We start from the raw sequence: 19,717 nt of genomic DNA on the forward strand, positions 1-19,717 counted from the left end.
TAATTGGTGAATATGCACTCCGCCTCTCGAAATTCGCAGCAAATTTCCTGAGGTAGAAAGGTCGGAAATGAACCCTCTACTCAAAATGAAATGTCAGCAGAGCTCGATGTCACATACACTTGTAAACCAGAACCTTTTTAAAAAAATGCATTTACAAATCAATTTCAAAGTTTTACATGAGGCAGAAAACCTTCGGCAACTGTTAATGTAAGTTTTGTCCGCTATGGGTAGTATTTGTCAAGGCTTTCTTCCAAAAAAAAGTTAACTTTTGCAGTGTTGGTTAGCATGCATACTTCTTATTGTTCGCTCTCTGCAGTGTGCAGCAGAACTTTGTGCTCGCGTTGACCGCAGGCAGCGGTTTGAGCCCGAGCTTGCCCGCGGTGGAACAGATGCGGGTCTCCATCTCCAGTACACATCCCACGATGAGGCACAAACAGCCCAAACTGCAGTGAGAGGGCTTGTTGCTTTCCGTGCAGCTGCCCCTCCCCCCGTCTCAGCTCTTTTGCACAACCGGTGGCTCGGGTTGTGCAGCACTGAAGAGAAGGGAGAATCGGAGCGGCACAGTAGAAGGGGAGAGGAGAGGGGAGGGGAGCCGGTACCGCAGCGGGGCGGTGGCACAGCCTGGGTGTGTGTGGATCCGGACATGCTGCCAATCTGAGGCTCCACCGTCTCAGTCCACTGCCTCCTCCACAGGAAGCGCTGCCAAGCCGTGGATCTCCCGGACTGACCGCCACAGCTGGACTCATCCGACCAACGCTGCAGCCATGTAAGAGCCGTCTCTGCCTTTTTATTTCCCTCTCTCTTCCACCACCACCACCCCCCCCCCCCCCCCCCCCGTCTCCCCCTCGCTCTTTCATTGCGCTGGAAGGTTGCTTTCCTTGGCACCGAAGGCGCTCTGCTGAGACAGACAGAGAGGCTGCAGTCAGGCCCGGGGGCTTCTGGCTTCGCACACAGAATGGGTACAGAGGCAGCGGGTCGCGGAGGGGGGCGAAATGAACCCCGTCACTGGGACAGACTGCAGGGAGTGTCTGGGGAGCCGGGGCCGGCGGTGTTCTCGCCGGGGGGTGCGCGGTAACCGCTAGCTTCAGGCTGCCTGCCGCTCTGCAACTCAAACTTCTCTTCGGGAGGCTGCAGAGACGGTGGGTGTAGAGGGGGGTGGGGGGAACCTCCCCCCCCCCCCGACTCTCGGCACCGGCTGCGGGATGTGCCCGGGTCCCGCGGGGACGGGCGCGGACCCCCTGGGCAGAAAGCGGCGCTCAACAGGCGGCCGGTGGCACCGCTGTGGCCGGAGGGCAGCGAAGTTGGAGCAGGGCTTCCCCTTCCCTTCCCCAGCCCCAATGTCTGGTTACACACCACCCCGGGATGACACCCGTTTGTGGGCATGAAGTCTTTCGCTGCTCGTTATTTCCATACCTGTGGGTTCTTCTAAAAGCCCCTTTAAACTGCACCTCCTCACCCCTGTGTTTTGACTATCATCTGCAACCGTGGCGGACATCACCCCTCTCCAGTAGATCTAACAACCTTTTTCTCTTTTCCTCTGTCTCTTCCACTACCTTCTTCAAACTCAAAATTAAGTTTATCTTTGGGTGATTAATAAAAAAATAAAATCCAGATTTCAGTGCAATACCATATCGGGTTACTTTCTTTAATCCCAATCTCCCACAGTACTGTTGGGAGTTTAATCCTAGACAAAATTAATTTCATAAATTAATCCATTTAGAATCCATGTGCATAACAACTCCAGTCAGCTTGTGTTTCTGCCAGAGTCTGGAGAGTATAAAATGGCAGTGAATTGCACTCTTAATAAGGCAAGATTCCATCCTGTCTTCTACATTGGCACAATCATTACGTGCATTACTGCAACAAAATGTTTTTTGTGTTGTCTGAATTTTGACCTAGTAATTCTGATATCAGCATATTGGGATTCCGGTGGAGAGACGTGCAGTGAATTTGTTGTGCTACTTTCTTTCTTTTGGCTCTGCCTTTGTCAAGGATTGGACATAGTAGCATTTTGAATGTAGTTTAGAATTACAATTAAAAGTTACTTAAGTTATCTTAGCGAAAGTGTCTCTAAATAATTCAGGAACTCTTGAGGGTATTTCTCAACTGATTTATATCACAAAGGCAGACATCACTTCAATAACATAATTCCAATTTCCAAAGTAAAGTGTAAGTGATTAAGATGTGTCTCGTGTTGTCTGTATTCTAAACTCTGTCATGAGAAGGGTTTACTGGGTAGGCAGCAAAAAAGATTCAAGAATCTTCTCAAATTCTCCTCAGAAATAATACAACATTCCGGCTGACTACGGGTTATCCCTGGTACACAACCACTCAAAGTGGAGAATGAGCATTCTTTCTGGCACTGAGAACCTTGGGTCCATGCGAAGTGAGCCGAGCGTAAATGCCGAAAAGGGTGCACTAATTCACAAACTACCCACCCGCGCATCCTGTGAGGCACCTCCTGCCGCAGCTGCAGATTCCACATTGGCCTCCTCAGTCACGTCAGAACTCACAGAACCAGAGTGGAAGCAAATCATTTTCAATCCCGAGCTCGAGCAGAGGTGTCGACTGCTCTGGTGTTTCTGTCAATCCTACTTCTAATTCAACTAACTCGAAACTTACTTCTGTATAACCAGAGTTATTATCTCTTTGAACACTGATCATATTGTCTGACAAAACTATGACTTGAATTGTTTCATTATGGAAATGTTCTGCCAGCTCTCAGGAAGCCTGAGGCTTTCCCAGAATATAATATTTTTTTAACTGATTTTGGAAAACGTTTTATAATGAGTAATCCTTGACTTGGAGAAGTTGCCATATAAAAACGTAGTATCACATTAACCAGTAGATGTGATCTGGGACCAAACTGTAATTCTAAAGCATCCCTAAAGTTTAAAAGACAATTGAGAGGAGATAGAACTGGCTGGGTATCTTCCCAAGTACTGCCTGAACTTCACCCCTGCTTAATTCTCTGTCTCAGTTCCAACTTTTAAAACATCTGTCACAAATCTCCTTGCTCACCAACTGTACTGTATGTAGGAGTTCATATTCTTAATGTAGTGCCAGGAATATGAATAATTCTAAGAGACTTGGAGAACTACTTAAACATATGCAGTTTGTTTATTATACTCTCCCCAACAGCACTGTGCATACATCATAACCTTGCATATATTACACACGTCCACTGTTTCTATCTGACTTTCACCAGAATGACTGAGAAGGAACTTTTTTGATGGGTTTCAGAACTGACTTACGAAATGTGAGGTGCAGTGATTTTATCAGATGTGGTGTGCAAGTCATTTGGATCTGCTGACTTTTGTTGAGAAGTATCAAGACAGGCATGAGAATTTGGCATATCTGAGCTTGCCATTCGTACCTTATGGATGTGTTTTGAAGCCAGGTGTGAGCCCAGTTTCACACATCATAATACTCCTGTTCGTTTCTTTCATTAATTAGATCAATCATTTGTTTACGTTATCTGTCTCAGAAATTATTTATTAATCCCCATCTCCCTTTACAAACTAAGCTTTAAACCATTTTGTGAGGAATTTTTAATTGATGGTTACCTTCTCTATAATCTAGTCAGCATCACAACTAGAGAAAAATAGTGCAGGGAAGTTAAAGGTCAACAAATTGTTAATTAAGCACATTACATAACAGGTCTTTGAATGTTTAATGTAATTCTGGGGTGTTAATCACATGGGCTTTGTAGATCAGATCAAGTTATCTTTGAGTTTATGTTCAAATTGTGCTTAGGACAGTTTGCACTAAGTCTGTCAAAGATGGTACATTAATTCACCTCTGGTCTCTTTTTGAACATGTTTCATCAATGTGCTGTGAGACACGAGTGAACTTAATGTTAAGGCTAAACTTGAATAACTTGCTTGGATGAAAGGTATAAGGTCTTTAGTCTGGAATCTGAAGTAGCAAGTGGCAATGAGCCCTTTGTTCGGATTGCTGTTAATGTTCTCAGAATCATTGGTTTAAGCTTCATACTGTTATTAAAACTACCACCTAAATAATTGACAGGCTGGCATTCTCTGCAATTTTAATTATGAGTTTAAGTTTCAGTTTGTAATAATGTTTAGGCTCCATGCATGACAGATACTTCACAAATAGGTGGAGATGCAATCCTGCTGAGGTAGACTTTAGCAAATTGAACTGTAAGTGTACCTTTCTGTGTTTTTTTAAAAATCAATTTTATTAGCAGAAGTGAAGCAGCAATTATGTCACACTCTTCATCTCCGGCTATGCATATGGTCTACATCTTGGGTGGCACAGTGGCACAACTAGTAGGAGCTGCTGCCTCACAGCTTCAGTGACCCGGATTCAATCCTGACCCTGGATGCTGTTTGTGCAGAATTCATATGTTCTCCCTGTGACTGTCTTGGTTTCTTTTGGGTACTGGGGTCACCTCCCACACCCCCAAAGACAGCTGGATTGGCAGATTAATTGGCCACTAAATTGCCCCTAGTATGTTGCTGAATAGTAGAATATTGGGGAGTGTTGATGGGAATATGGGGAGAATAAATGGGATTAGTGTGGGATCAGTGCAAATGGATGCTTGATTGTTGGTATATGGGCCGAAGGGCCTGTTTTGCTGTGTGATTCATTAACTTTTATGAAAAGGTTTTGGCAGAGCAGCTCAGAAATGGCATTGCCAAAATGGTGCAATGAAAATGGCAATCAATAACTTAGCACCTTTCATTTTACCACAACTTTTTCAGGATGTAATGTATAATTTTACTAAGAGCTGTTAAATTCTGTGTGGGCATGTGTTTTTAAAAGGAGTGGTTGGTTAGTGGTTTATAGAGCTTGCAGTGCATTCCAGGCAGGTCTGTACAGGCATAAAGAAAACCCTCTGCATTGAAGACTGACCCTTATAGCTGAGACAGTGAGCAGGACAAGACAAGAGAAGGCATGACAAATGAAGGCTAATTGTGAAGTTATAGTCAAATCATGCTCAGTCTTCAAACGCATTATTTGATTCAAAAACAAACCCTGAGGCAAAAGTTTAATTTTCTGACTTTGTTGTACACCTTGATGATTTTTCTTTTGTTATTTTCAGTGCTGTATGGTACTTTTCTGTTGGGAATCTTTTGAACCTGGAGGTTTTTTCAGATTAAATCAGCATTTCAAACAAAATATCCACATCGCTTAATAAAAACACACCTTGGTACATTATTGAAACCTTGCTGGTTGCACTCTATCTGCAAAAGTTTCTTGTTTGTATTCATTTTAAATGGTTTCAGGTACCTAAATCATCTTCCTCCACGTGAGGTTTGAGCATCACATCATGTTAATAAAGATTGCGTTTGACCATGAGCGTGTTCAGTGAATACAATATCAAGGTTATCATTAGCTATGGCTGTTGTAAGTGTCTGTGTGTGTGTGCACGTGCGCACAGTGGGGGGAGGGTGGGGTAGGAAGGGGCAGAGGTGGCGTGTATTTTGACTCGGTTTCTTTGCTGTGGGTTTCCACTGCTATCACTAAGTTCTAGCTTTCATTCCAGAACAATGAGCTGTACTCCTGAGACATGGGCTTCTCTGGAATTGTTCTGACACACTCTACCTGATTATAAAGTTGACAAATGTAATTCCATTTTAAAATGAAGCATTTCTCAAGGCCAGAATCAGTGATCACTCTGTAACTTTTCAGCTAAATTCTTTGCTCTGCTGTCGGGTGAATGAGGTGCTGGGCCTAACAAAGAGAGAAGTCATTGCATTGTTTGGAAAAACATTAAGTAATGATTTTGTACCACTAGATGTCTCTGGCTTGTATCGTGAGGGCATAGATTTACTGTCAGTGTTGAAGCAGATTCTGCTGAATGTTTTTCCATTGGTACTTTGAAATGGATCAGAATGTTGTATTGTTTTGGACTTGATTTATAACCTACCGTGACTTGGCTAAATAAGTGTGCCATTGTCTGCTGTATAGCAGCTGAATGGTCAAGCATTTTTTCAAACACTTTGTTGCTTTATGGGCTAGTTGTGAATGTGCCAAAAACACAGTAATTTGTATATTTTAATAATGTCAGAGATAATTATAAAATTTGCTTTGAGTTGGGGTAGGCTGAAAGGTGGCTCTGTTAGAGGATGGTGTCGCTTGTGCCCTGCCTGCGGAGTTAGCTGCTCCAGTTGGACTATTTAAAATCTGGGATGGAAGAAGCTGCAGGTGTTTTTTTTAAAACGTAGTATGTTTTGATTGAGCAAAATATATTTTATCAACCTGAACTGGGCAAAAGTAATGGGGAAGCTCCTCTTAAATAGAGGCAGTTCTTGTATTTGGAATATTTCATTGTTTTGCTGCCAGGGAACTACTAGTTGAACTTTTAGGTAGTGTTAAAATGCAGAAGACATGGCAGTTTTGTGTAGAACAAGGTCCAACAAACAGCTGGGTGGATGGGGATGCGGGGTGGTGGCATGTGAAGGGACAGTGAGCAGTGGCATATGTGTCTGTGACCACTTATGAGTATGCAGCAGGCATCTGTGCACGTCAGCAAATGTGTTAATGCCAATGTAGCAGAGTGTGGTCTCCGATCGTCTTAGACCTCCTTTCCACTGGATCAAGACCTTGCTCTGTCAAGTTTGTTGTGGTAGCTGGTGTGTAATGGCTATTCCACGAGAAAAGAAAAGGTGCACAGGCAACTTCCAATCCTTGGTGAAATTTGGCATCTGGAACTTAAGGGCCTTCTGGATAGCCCCAACAGGGAGAGACCAGAACGTTGCTCCACTATCACCTCCTGGGAGCTTGGACACTCTGATATTGACATTACTATCTTGACTGAGAGGCAAGGATGACTTCTATTTTGTTTTTGAGAAAATCGTAGCCTTTGTTCCAGAGGAAGACAAACTGATGCATTCTGGGGTTCTTCATCACCTGGGTCAAAAAGGAACAAAGTTCTGCAAAGGTGTGATTGGGGAAATCAAGACCAACAGTGTCTTTCTCTGGTGAAATGCTTGGAATATGGTCTTGTCATAACCAGCACCATGTTTCATCAGAGAGACGAACACAGGACCTCATGGCCACACCTCTTTTACAGGCATTGGCACCTGTTAATTATGTCATCATTTGAGTGAGAGACGGCAAGGATGTCTGCATCACCTTGTGCCATGACAGGTAATGAAGTACTCTGAAAAGATCACTCATTGCAGGCAGTGCTTCACACACATCACGATGACTATCAACCAATGGGAATCTTGGCTTTCTGCTGGACTGGATGTAATCTACAGGACAAAGGAGGAGAGCTGCTCAACCTATGTCACTTCCACTCCAGAACCAAAGTCACCCCAACATCAAGCTGAAGAAGGCAAATGATACTCATATATGTGTACATCCAGGGATCATTGACTTGTTCACTGAAGCACATGAATGAATGGAGTGAACTCTTCAACAAAACATGGGTCCTCTTACCAGCCTGTCACCACTAGAAGCTATCTCGTGACAATACAGGTTTAAGACATGACCCTGGAAAAAGTCATCCACTTTCCATACCTTCGGAGCCACCCGTCTATGAAGGCAGACATCAGTGATGAAATTCTCCACTACCTCTGGTACACCAGCACATGCTTTTGGCAAAAATATTGGTTGAAGAGCTAGAACTCAGTTCTGGCTCAAAGCTCATGATCTACAGGCAGCAGTAACCCCTTCTTGCATACACTTTTGAGAAATGGGCTACCTACAGCAGGCACTCAAAGCTTTGGAGAAAAACTACCAATACTGTCTCCTCAAAATCTGTAAGCAGAATAAGTGAACCAGCATTGACGCTATAATTACACTCAGTCAGCTCCAATGGGTAGGCCACGTCACAGTATCGGATTCCCAAAATGGACCCACTATTCTGAGCTCCATTGGACAAAGGAAAAGATTCAAGGATGTTTACAGAACTGTCTCATGGGAATCCCTGGGCCATGATAACTCAAAATAGAGAAGGTGCATTCACAACAGAACTGACAAGCTCGTGACTACAGGTAAACAGTGGAAGGAATGCACTAATTAACTGCCCACCCAGTCAATTACCTGACCCATCTATGGCTGAGTCTGCGGATCCCACGATAGTTTTGTCTGCCATTCCCAGGGACTGCTTAAGAAGTTGTTTCAGTGCTCTTGGTTGGAAGAGTAAATTTTGGCAAAAATATCATGAAATTCCTACTGAATTATTTTAAGCAGTGGATGTTTTACCAGAGAGCAGGTGGGGCCTCAAGCCTCCTACGAAAGATAGTGCACTGCTCCCTCAGTATTGCTCTGGAGTTTCGTCGTGGATTTTGTGCACAAAGGGTCCAGACTGGGACTCGAATACACCATCTTCTAACTTGAAGCCAGGAGTCTTATCCCAGTTATACCTAAGATTGTTTAAAAAAAAGGACCTTTCTATGTCTGCCATGCCTCCAGTCTGCATGTGGGTGGGCGTAGTTGGCTGAATTGCATGTCTCCATTCAACTTTAGTGATAGGTTTCACCATTTAGGTTTGGAAGCTTCTGATTTTAGGTGGGTGTTTGTTCAAGGGGTAATAAAACTGTTTACTGAACTACTTCCACTCCTGTAATTTTTTTTCTTTTTGGATCTGTTCTTATTGATTGGCAACTTAAGTCTTTAAATGCAGTGGAAAGCTGCATTTTCTTTGGGATCAATTCAAATGTTTCACTCAAAGCTCTGATTTAATCAAAGTTTACATACTAGTTGTTGTTGGATTACACAGTCCCTGCAAATTGTACCTTGGGGAGGGAAAGTGACCAAATATTCCAACTGGGTGTTTTGTTTTGACTGCTGCAAAGTGTGCAGCAGAACAATCCTTGTCTTTGTGGGGCTCCTTGTCTCAGACGAGGTCTCGGAACGTTTCACATGGGTTGAAGTATTGTACCCGTATTTGAGCTAAATGAAAGCATCCTTTTCCAACATTGCTCAGTATCTTCAGGAAAAAAAACTTGTTTTACCTTTTGCCTGAATGCTGAGTGTATGAATGATTTCCCAGGAAGGGAATTGCTCTGAAGTGTTCATATTAAATATCTTTTGCACCGAATATGTTGAACTAATGAAGACCATAATGTTAAATAGCTCTTCAGTATAGGTTCACTGTCACAGCAGATTATCTTTTAATTGTTGTTTTAATGTGGGATTGACTGCATTTAACATGCTCTTAAGAGCAATAATAACATTAAAAATGTTGATTTCTAATTTTAAATAAAAAGAAATGAGGGGTGAGATAAGTGATAATAAACTGTATTTAATTGGGTGAATGGTTTTGGTGGAAGATTACTGAATCAGGGATTTTAACCCTAAAAGGTTTAGAGTTTGGCTTTTTGGGAGATGTCGGAAAAAATGTCGTTTTCTCAAGGCTCCACACAAACAAGCTCGGGCTAAACAGTGCTCAGAATGTATTTTTCTGCTGTTTGCACTTCTGCACAGTTTTACTATCTGTGTTAGGAGTGTTGCAGGACATGATTTAAATGTAACAGGAGCACTTCAGAAACTTGATGATTCCAGCATGTACAGAATTATAATCATTGTGGGATGTTTGCTTGATGGTGATTTATCTTCACACTTGAAATAGCAGTTGGGCAGTCTATAATAAAGGGTGTTCTTTTTTGTTAGTGCAAAATCAGATATATCTGCATGCAAATACATGTTCGTGGGTAAATCTAAATTTAGGTGCTTGTTCAGCAAATCTAAGTCAACTCTAAGTTAACTATCACTGTGCAATTGCCGTATCACCAGCTCTTAAGGGAACTTAAATTGAGAGATTTGGAATTCTCTGCATGCTCCAACTAAGGTCCATTTCAGTTACTATAGAAGATGTCTTGAGGGGTTTTTTTTGAAAATGGGGGGAAAAAGTGGAAAACTGGACAAGGAGGCATGTAATTTGGGGATGGTGTGGGGAAACTGCAAAAATAAAAGTTTGTAAAATCATCTTTTTTTAAAGTGGGGCATGTTTTTTTTGTACCTAAATCTTGTATTTGGCCATTTCAACTCCAAAGATGATTTCTATTGATTTGTGGTTTCTAACTTCATTCCCAAGTAGACAGAACCTAAACTGCACCTCAGTGCCTTTCAAGTGCTGCTGAATCTCTCTTGTAGCTGCTGGGGAATGGGATGGGGTGGGAATGTTAGGGAGAATGTGGCTGTGCTTGTTGTATTTCAGATTTCCTTGTGATGTTAATTTACAAATCCAATTCCTAGTAGTTTCCATGGATAAAATGAGGGCTGACTGGATTTGTGATGATTCTAGACTTCACTGGTGATCAGTCACAGAAACAAAGTTTTTGAAACCGTGTTTACCATTGCTAATTGAAGTTGCGAATTGTAATTGCTTCCTCGTGTGGTTTTGCCTGACAATCAGTCAGTCCTTTAAAGCTTTTGAAGTTCATTCACAAAGTCATGAAGAGTGTAGCTCCACTCTGGGGACAAAGCTACCCTGGATATAGGCGTGTGCACTGAAGGTCAAGCGATGCCACCGTAATGTCCTTTTGTTTCCCAAGTCTCAAAGCTCCGCTCTAATAGTGCAACCTTGCTGACGTTTTCCTTAACTTGGAATTTTTTTGTTACGCAATTGCTGATTTCATTGCTAAAGGTCATCTGTGGATCTCAGTCTGAGGGCTCCTTTGCTTCCCCTTCCACCACCTTTCTGTAAGTGGCTGTAGTTGGCTCCTTGCTGTGTGACAGTGCACCACCATGTAAAGCAGAACTTGTCTGGTGTAATGCTGTTAACTGCTGAGGAAGAAGGGCTAGGAATTAGACAATAGTCTTTAACCCTCTACTTGCCTTCATGTACTAAATGAGTTTAGTTTGCCAGCTCAGCTCATCCAATCCTCTGCTTCCTCCACCTACTGGAATGGCCACCATCAGCTTGGTTGGTGGTGAGAAGGGTCCTTCATGTAAGGCTGGAGTCTCAACACCACTGCACACTGCCCTTGAAGCAGCTACAGTGGGGATGAGACAGTCATCCATCCGATGTTGCGCCTGCCACAAAAGTCTGAAAAAAAGATGACGTGTTTTTATTTAAATTTTATTTACAGCGTGGTAGCAGGCCCTTCAGGCCCAACGAGTCCGCGCCACCCATTTTAAACCCAAATTAACCTACCCATACATCTTTGCAATGTGGGAGGAAACCCATGCAGACACGGGAGAACGTACAAACTCCTTACAGACAGTGACGGGAATCGAACCCCGATCGCTGGCGCTGTAATAGCGTCGCGCTAACTGCCGTGCTACCGTGCCGCCCAACATTTGTCTAGGTTCGTCCCATACAGTTGTGCTCCACAAGCTGTTTCCAGGTACGCGTACTTGAGCAAATGCCAGCTGGTGCTAGAAGATCATCAACTTGGTGAAAGATGTACTTTGGTCTCCCTAAAATATATTGGCCTTCAATGCAAGGAGCTGTCCACAACCACCTTGGATTTAGTAACAGAATATCCATGTTTTTGAGAAGGTGATTCTGGGGCATCCGTTCCTCTAGCACATTATTGCAGGAGAATGGGCATGCATTTTGTCTTTTGAACTTAATTTATTCAATGTTTGCATTGTTCAAGAATAATGTCCTGGGGTTCTTGCATGGTTATGCATCATAGGTCGCTCAAAATTTATCACATCTCTGTAAAAGACTGCAGAAGTTCTACCACAAGTTGCATTCAGATAATTAATTTTGGAAAGCTGTAACAATTTGTATGTGGATTTCCAATTTTTGTCCAAAATGGAAAATCTATTTGAATTTTACATAATTCTGAATTCTTATGTTAATAGTTATTTTCCAAGGCCTTAAATCAGTGTCCTGAACCTATTATAGTTGTTTTTACAGGTTTCCCTCAAAATAAAAGACTGTGTAAGCTCTTGGGGCAGTAGTTTGATGCTTAAAACTAAAGTAATCCAAATGGAAATTGGGTTCAAACACCACATGAGCAACAAAGGAGCAGGGTGCTTTTATTATTCAGTTTGTTCAATTGGGGACATAACAGCCAAGACGCACATTATATGATTCTTGAGTTTTGACAGCATCAAAGATTCCTTGAAACAAGTGGTGGGTGAGTTGTTGAAGCGGCCTTTAGACAAGGTAAAGCTGTTACCCCATTGACATCATGGTTCAAAGGGCCATTTGATAATTCTGCCACTTTTTCCAATCAACAGAAAAAGGCAGTTAGCTCCTTTTCATCTCGCAGTCAAATGCATCTAACATTCTCTGAGTTACTGGACTGTTATCTTTTGTCTTGGAGCTTGCACTTGGCGAGAGGACAAACTGTGGCATTCATTTTTGTTATTGGTAGCTGTGCCTTCAGATGGCAAGGTATGAAGCTAATTCCCTCCATGATCTTGCATCCACCTTTTCAATGTGCTCTTTACAAGAAGCCCCAGTTGCCCAGGTTTTTTGTGACATCCTGATAACTCCTTAACTGGCTTGTTAAATAGTTTGCTAATCACTTTGAAAATGAAATGTGAAGCACTTTGGCCATTTCGTACTTGAAGCAGTGTCATCCAGTTTATATCAGATTGATTTGGAGGCTCCAGGTGGTTTTTAATTTTAAACACTTTAATTCCTACTGCTCCTTGCCATTGATTTTCCCCTCTCGGGTGATGTGGTAGGCTCATTTGGTCCATCAAATAGAAAAAGCACCCCGTCCCCAAGAGATGTGTTCTGTCAATCTGGATGTGATAGCTAAGTTTGGGAATGAACTGGATGTATTTTGGGGGGGGGGGACTCCAACTGCAGCAGAATTCATTAGTTCCCAGCTTCCTGTTTAATAGTTCAAGTTTTATGAGTACAAAGTAAGAAATCTTTTAAATCCCAGTGTATTTTCCTTCTGAATGTTGATGATGATCTTTTATTTAGTGTAATTGATTGGATATTAGTGCTTGGGGATTATGAGTGGTGGTTTGATACCTAGCCAGATTTATATTTGACATTGCATCATGTGAAATGAGGTTTAAAAATCATTTTAATCTGAGCCTCTTGAAATTTCTGACTACATTTCTGCTAGAAAGCTGCCTTCAGTTTTCTCACAGTGTGCTGAAGTAAAGGTGCTTGTCCCCAAAATAATGAATAAATCACATGTAGGAAAGCAGTGCTTTTTCTGAAACATCTGCTTCTGTGTAGTGGCTAACATGCTTTGGAAATATATGCTTGGGTGTGCACTGTAAGTACTTTCTTGTCATGAATTGCATAACAAACAGTTAGATTTTGCAGTGGGAGCATATTAAGGAGCATTTGCATGAATGAACTAAGTGGGGCCAGATAATTATCAGTTGAAATGCAAAAATATATCTTATGGCACACCCACGTAATTGAGCGGTTGTTTACAATATCTGTTCCAATATAAAAATACTTCTGTATAGGTGATGTGCAATAGCTTACATGGAGACATTGAGTTATAGAACATGGAAACAGGCCTCTCAAACCAACTTGTCCATGTCCGCCGAGGTGTCTTCCTGAGATCATCCAATTTGCTTGCATTTAGCCCTTGCATCTCTAAACCTTTCCTATCCGTGTATCTGTCTAAATGTTGAAATTGGAATTGGTTTATTGTTGCCACGTGTACCGACGTACAGTGGAAAAACTTGTCTTGTATATCGTTCATACAGATCAATTCATTACACAGTACGTTGAGGTAGTACGAGGTAAAACAATACAGAATACAGAGTAAAGTGTCACAGCTACAGAGAGAGTGCAGGGCAGGTAGATAACAAGGTGCAAGGTCATAATGAGGTAGATTGTGAGGTCAAGAGTCCATCTTATCATTACTAGGGAGCCGTTCGATAGCCTTATAGCAGTGGGATAGGAGCTGTCCTTGAGCCTGGTGGTACGTGCTTTCAGGCTTTTGTATCTTCTGCCTGAGGGGAGAAGAGAGAATGTCTGGGGTGGGTGGGGTCATTGATTATGCTGGCTGCTTTATCGAGGAGGCGAGAGGTATAGACAGTGCACGGAGGGAGGCTGGTTTCTGTGATGTGCTAAGCTGTGTCCACAACTCTCTGCAGTTTCTTGCGGTCCCAGGCAGAGCAGTTGCCATACCAAGCCATGATGCATCCAGATAGGATGCTTTCTATGGTGCATCGATAAAAGTTGGTGAATTTCAAAGGGGACGTGCCAAATTTCTTTAGCTTCCTGAGGAAGTAGAGGCACTGGTAAGCTTTTTTCGGCCATGGCATCTACGTGGTTGGACCAGGATAGGCTATTGGTGATGTTACTCCCAGGAACTTGAAGCTCTCAACCTCAGCACTGTTGATATAGAGAGGAGCATTTAAACATTGTAATTGTACCTGTCTACCCTTCCTCTGACAGCTCATTCCATTAACCCATCACCATCTGCCCTTCAGGTCCCCTTTAAACCTTTTTCCATCTCACCTTACATCTGTGCCGTCCAGTTTTGGATTCCCCTACCCTGGGAAAAAGACTGTGACCATTCACCTTATCTATGCTCATCGTGACTTTATAAACCTCTATAAGGTCCCCCTCAGCCTCCTTCAATCCATCAAGCACAGCCCTAGCCTATCCAATCCCTCCTAATAACTCGAGCACTCCAGTCTCAGCAACATTCTTGTGAATCTTCTCTGCACCCTGTCTTGTCAAGCCAGTGTTAAAAATTCTAATTTTTAGCACATCATCTTCCAGATGTATTTCCTACTGACAGTGATGTAACTTCACTGTCTGATAACGTGAACAGATAGGTGACTGAGAATAAAGTGAACATTTTTTGATTCACATTTATGTTTGGATTAACACTTACCAAGGGTTCTTTAATTTGATGTAATGATCAAAGAAAAATATAACCTTTTTATTTTGCTGCAATGGAAAAAGCAAGTTGTCTTGTTTGTAGACAAGGCTGTGGGTATACAATGTCTCCAAGTGTAAAATACATTGAGTGAATGCAAAGGAATGTAACATACTTTGCCCTGCTTTTGTGATTTGTGCCTACGTAGTTGCTTTTTTAAACAATTAGTTATTCTTCTACTCTGTAGCATTTGCTCTTTTCATTTCATTTCAGAGCCGGGGTAGATTCCTGGAAGTCACCAATAAGAGATTTCTCCAGGTTTCCGGTGCAACAACATTAGAGTATTAAAAGATTGTTGTATACTGGTAAATCAGAGAAATTCATTGAAATGCTGAAACAGAGAAGCTAACACTGCAGTTGTTTTGTGATTTAATTCACTTAGGATTTGTTTAGGAAGCCATCCACTAGAATGTTAGAGGAGCAAGTAGATTTTGATTGGAGGATATTAATTCGTGAATTGGAGACTATCTAACACTCTAGGGGTAATCATTATCTTAAACTCTGGTTCATTTTGAGTTGAACTCCTGCTCTTTCTCATAAAGGTGTTGCCAAAAACTGTACCTTAGGAGTATTTTAATACTGCTACTAATGAGGAGATAGAGGGAAGTGGACAGTTGACATTTCAGGTTGAGACCCTTCAACTGGACTGATGAAGGGTCTTGACCTGAAACATTGACTGTCCATTTCCCTCCATAGATGCTACTTACTCGCTGAGTTCCTCCAGTGCTTTGTGTTGCTCCAAATTTCAGCATCTGCAGTCTCTTATGTCTCCATTCTTCTATTTAACCAGCCTTTTGTGTTTTAGATCAAGCAACTGGTGTGACAGGCAGCTTTAGTCATGCCAAAAGCAAATGTTTTGGTGTTTGGTAGTGTTCTTGCTTAGCTACTTTTTCCCAAGTAGGAACCTTTGCTTTTTTTTAAAATCCAGTGTCATGCCCAGTGAGATGCTGCGTTGAAATTTCATTAGTTCTTCAACAATATAAATAAACATGCTTAAATTAGCCAGATGCAAGTGTAAATTATGTTCATTTAAAATGCTTTCCCAGGTTTTTATATATTCCTTAATGTCTTACTTTTTCCTCTCCAGTGCTTGATACCATCTCAATTCTTTCACCCAGCCCTCCAAACCAAGTATTTCAGTGGACAGAAGTTTTATCGGTGCACTACTTGAACTGATCTCCAAATTGGTTGATGCAAGCAGTTAGTCATTATCTGTTGTGGGCTGAATAAAGGAGAATACATTAAATTGCTATCAAGAAAATGAGTGAAAGTTAATCATGCAAGACGCAATGACTAATGGGTTCTGTAAATGTCCTTTCTAAGTACCTGCAAACATGATTGAGCCATTTAGTTTATAACCATGGTGCCTTGTGTTTCTGCCTTCAGTTCACCATATTTGGTGAAGAAGCTGTTTAAAAGTGTTAAAATGAAAACAGAAAATGTTCGAGATACACAGGACAACAGGCAGCATCTGCGGAGATAGAAACTGTTCATGTTTCCCTTTCAATGACCCTACACCAGTTTGGTGACCCATCAGCTAGATGTTGCTTGATCTACTGAGTATCTCCAGCATTTGTTTTTATTTCAGATTTCAAATATCTTCAATTTTGTTTTTTAGTCACTTTAAAAGTATTGTTTAATTTCACAGGCTTTCAATACATTGTGAATATGCGCCATTTTCCTTCACCTTTACTTTTGACCATACCTTCCTGATGTTGGTTCCTTACTGCACCTATTTGGCTACTATTCAACTATGAGTGTTGATGTTTGGCAAATTATTTCAGTTCCTGGCAATCACAATGCATGCTGTGGGATAAGGGCCAGGCTAAAAGATGGCAATCTTGCAAAGATACTCAGCAGAGGTCCAGTATCAATTAATTTGATACAGGCAATTGTGGCACATCACTGCTGCCCTTGCTGAGACCTATTAATTTGTTAAGGCCATTTATCAAACTTGGGGCGATGCTTGTTAGCATAGCTCTGCATTTTCCACTTGGCAAGCTTGAGAAAGTATTTTGTTATACAGGATAGTCTCATTTGGAATCTACTTGTAAGTTACTGAAATGCTGAAATTTTAAGGTTAGAATTTTTACAGTAGGGTTTTTGAATCAGTGGTTTTCTGGGATCAGTCCCAGTGAGATTGGTCACTGAAGATTTGAAAAGAGTACTTTGGGGTTGGCCATTAATCACTTCAACCCTAGCTAGTCCCCATATTTTTCTAATACTTACATTTAGTTTCTGGTTCCTCTTCTGTATTCATGCGCAGTGAAGTATTCTGATTTGGGTGTGATATTGCAGAATGAAGAAATGTGTTGAGAATAGAAATGTGTTATGGACTTGCTCTGTTTTTGTATGTTCTTTAAAAAGCATAACAAGAAAAGTAATTTTAGGGAGAATTTGAATATCTATTCAAACAAATTTTGCAGCAGTTTGTGCCACTTGCTGTGTTCAAGTGAATTGTTGTTCTCACTTTTTCTCCTGAAGACAGTGTCATCGGGCCTTTGGTTGTCAGAGATGTTGAAAATTTCTAACATAAGATGGCAAGAAGAAGGGGTTTAGCACCAAAGTTGGTTGGGACAGTTGATAAGAAATGTTGAATTCTGAGTGTCCATATATGATGCTAGTGTTAACTCCTTACTGTTTTTAAACAGCTTTTAAATTCTAAAGTGAAGGGCTATTTTGCTGATGGCAATTTCCCTTATTGATGCTGTGCTGTATTTTTAACACTGATACTCTGCTACCACAGAAATTCCTAGACCAGCCCATAAGCCCAGTGACTTGATTTATTTTTGGCACTGAGCTGCTGTCTTCACTAATCAGATGTGAGCTCGTAGTGTGGTTCAAATTAGTAAGAGGGTATTAGGAAATTAAAGTAAATTGGTCAGCAGTTCTTGCATGATCTTAATGTCTGAATGTAATAGGATTAGTGCAGACACGTGCCATATGCTGTATTTCTTGGGTGGTTGGTATGTTCACATTACTTGAAGGCTTGCAGAATGTTTAGCTCAAATGAAGAGCCTTGTCTATGTATCGTTTGTGGATGAGACAGTGCTAAAAATGAAAATCTGGCTTTGAAGGCAATTTGTCTGTATATAAAAATTTTTAATGTAGCTGATGCCTGCCCTTTCACATTTGCCCTACAAAAGTGCCTTTTTAGTCCCAAGTGTTCACTATGATACATTTTCACGGTTTCACTCTGATATGTTGTTCAGTTTTAGAAGGGACAACATTGAACTTATTAACAGTTAACTCATTCTCAGGGCATCTTGAGGTCCTTAACAGCCAATGGGTAGTTTTTCAAGTACGGTCACTTTTGTGAGGTAGAAAATGAGGCGGTCAGCTTGTATGCAGCAAGCTGCCACAAAGTAGTAAAGAGGTTATGGCCAAATAATCTTTGTTATTGATGTTGGCTGAGGGATAAACATCAGGTAGGCTACTGAGGAGAAATCCTTTCGAATAGTGCCAGGGAACTTTTCACCAACTTAACTGTTTGGTTATTTTATTCCAAAAAATGACACCTTTTGAGACTCTTGCACTCCTTCAGTATCACATTCAGTACTGTTGTCTTTTCAACAAAATGTTAAACCAAAGCTCAGATGGTTGCAGAAGATCTTGTGGTCTCCCCTCAATATTGCGCTGAAGTGCTGAATTTGATTAAGTGCTCGTGTCTCTGCAGTGGAGTATAAAAATACTTCTTGCCTTTTCATTTCCATTTATGGGATATTTGAATACTGATTATGATGCATATTGCAGCTTTCTGCATTTTACCTCCCTTGCTCCAAATCAAATGTTGAGATGTTCTGTATGTTTGAACTGTCAAGTGTGTAGCCTTGAGTGAATGCCAAACTAACTCGTATATAGAGAAATAACGAGATGGAGTAAACAGGAATCTCAATTTGCTTTGATAGTAATTTCATCTAATTGCTTGGGATGTGTGATTCCACTAGAATCAAAATACATTGTAGTGCTATGTACACAAGTGCTTGTTCTTAATTGTCTTAATCAGGCAGCAATGGATTACAAAGTAATACAGTGACTTTCCATCTCTTTCACCCTTGCACTTTAGTATTACTTACAGGAAAATCTTACTCGTGCAACAAAATTTAATTTTGCATTACCAAGTTCATCATTCTATGCTAATATGAAAACAAAACTGTTGGAAATACTGAACAGGTCAAGCAAAATCTTGGAGAGAAACAGTTAATATATCAGGTTGGTGACCTTTCTTCAGAACATACTGATGTTCTGTTGAAATGTCTTCAACCTGAAGTGTCAGCTGTTTCTTCCTTTATAGTTGCTGCCTGACCTGTTGACTATTTCCAGCATTTTCTGTTTTTATTTCTGATTTCTAGATTCTGTGGTGTTTTTCTTTGCTATTCGCTCTACTGCCTAACTCCCAATAAAAGACTAGTGTTTTGTGGTTTTAATTTGGAAAGAACAGCTTTAAAAATAAAATATCAACTGTGAACCAGAGCAAATAAAAGCACTGTCTAAATAGCACTTGGATCCAAAATCATGATGTGATCTTAAGACTCATGAGTTACCCTATTTCATTTGGATTTGAAATACTTTCATCTCATTGTTTTCATCTGCAGATACTCAGTATGACACGTGTAATGGTCAGCAGTGTGAGTTTTATCATTTGTCTCTGTTGATGAGGTGGCTAGTCAGCTTTGCATGTGGAGAGCTGTCTTCTGCTGCCAGTAGTGGTGGTTTAAATGGATTCATGAGTAAAGTATGTCAAACAGTGCTGGGTCACATGATTTTGCACCAAAGGTAATAGGTCAGTACTTGGAGAGAAGAAGACCATTCTCCCTCATTTTGGCTGAACTTTAGTTTAACTTTGATTCGGTGATACTGTTTGTCCCTCCCTCTTCCAGTGTTTCGGCATGACTCTGTGTATAAGGGTTAATGTCCATTGGAGCAGTACTGCATTAGACTGTACACTGCAGAAATGGAAAATA

General features: G+C 41.2%; 1 protein-coding gene across 1 annotated transcript in view; it reads left to right on the top strand.

Moving 5' to 3' along the window:
* Positions 1–359: 359 nt before the first annotated feature.
* ripor1 (RHO family interacting cell polarization regulator 1) overlaps positions 360–19,717 on the top strand; it is a 150,036-nt gene continuing 130,678 nt past the window's right edge. Inside the window, exon 1 of the mRNA XM_052028707.1 lies at positions 360–766. The gene's annotated coding sequence lies outside the window, so the exon portion shown is untranslated. The remainder of the gene's footprint in view (positions 767–19,717) is intronic.

This window comes from Pristis pectinata, chromosome 13 (assembly GCF_009764475.1).
Source record: "Pristis pectinata isolate sPriPec2 chromosome 13, sPriPec2.1.pri, whole genome shotgun sequence".
Lineage (NCBI taxonomy): Eukaryota > Metazoa > Chordata > Chondrichthyes > Rhinopristiformes > Pristidae > Pristis > Pristis pectinata.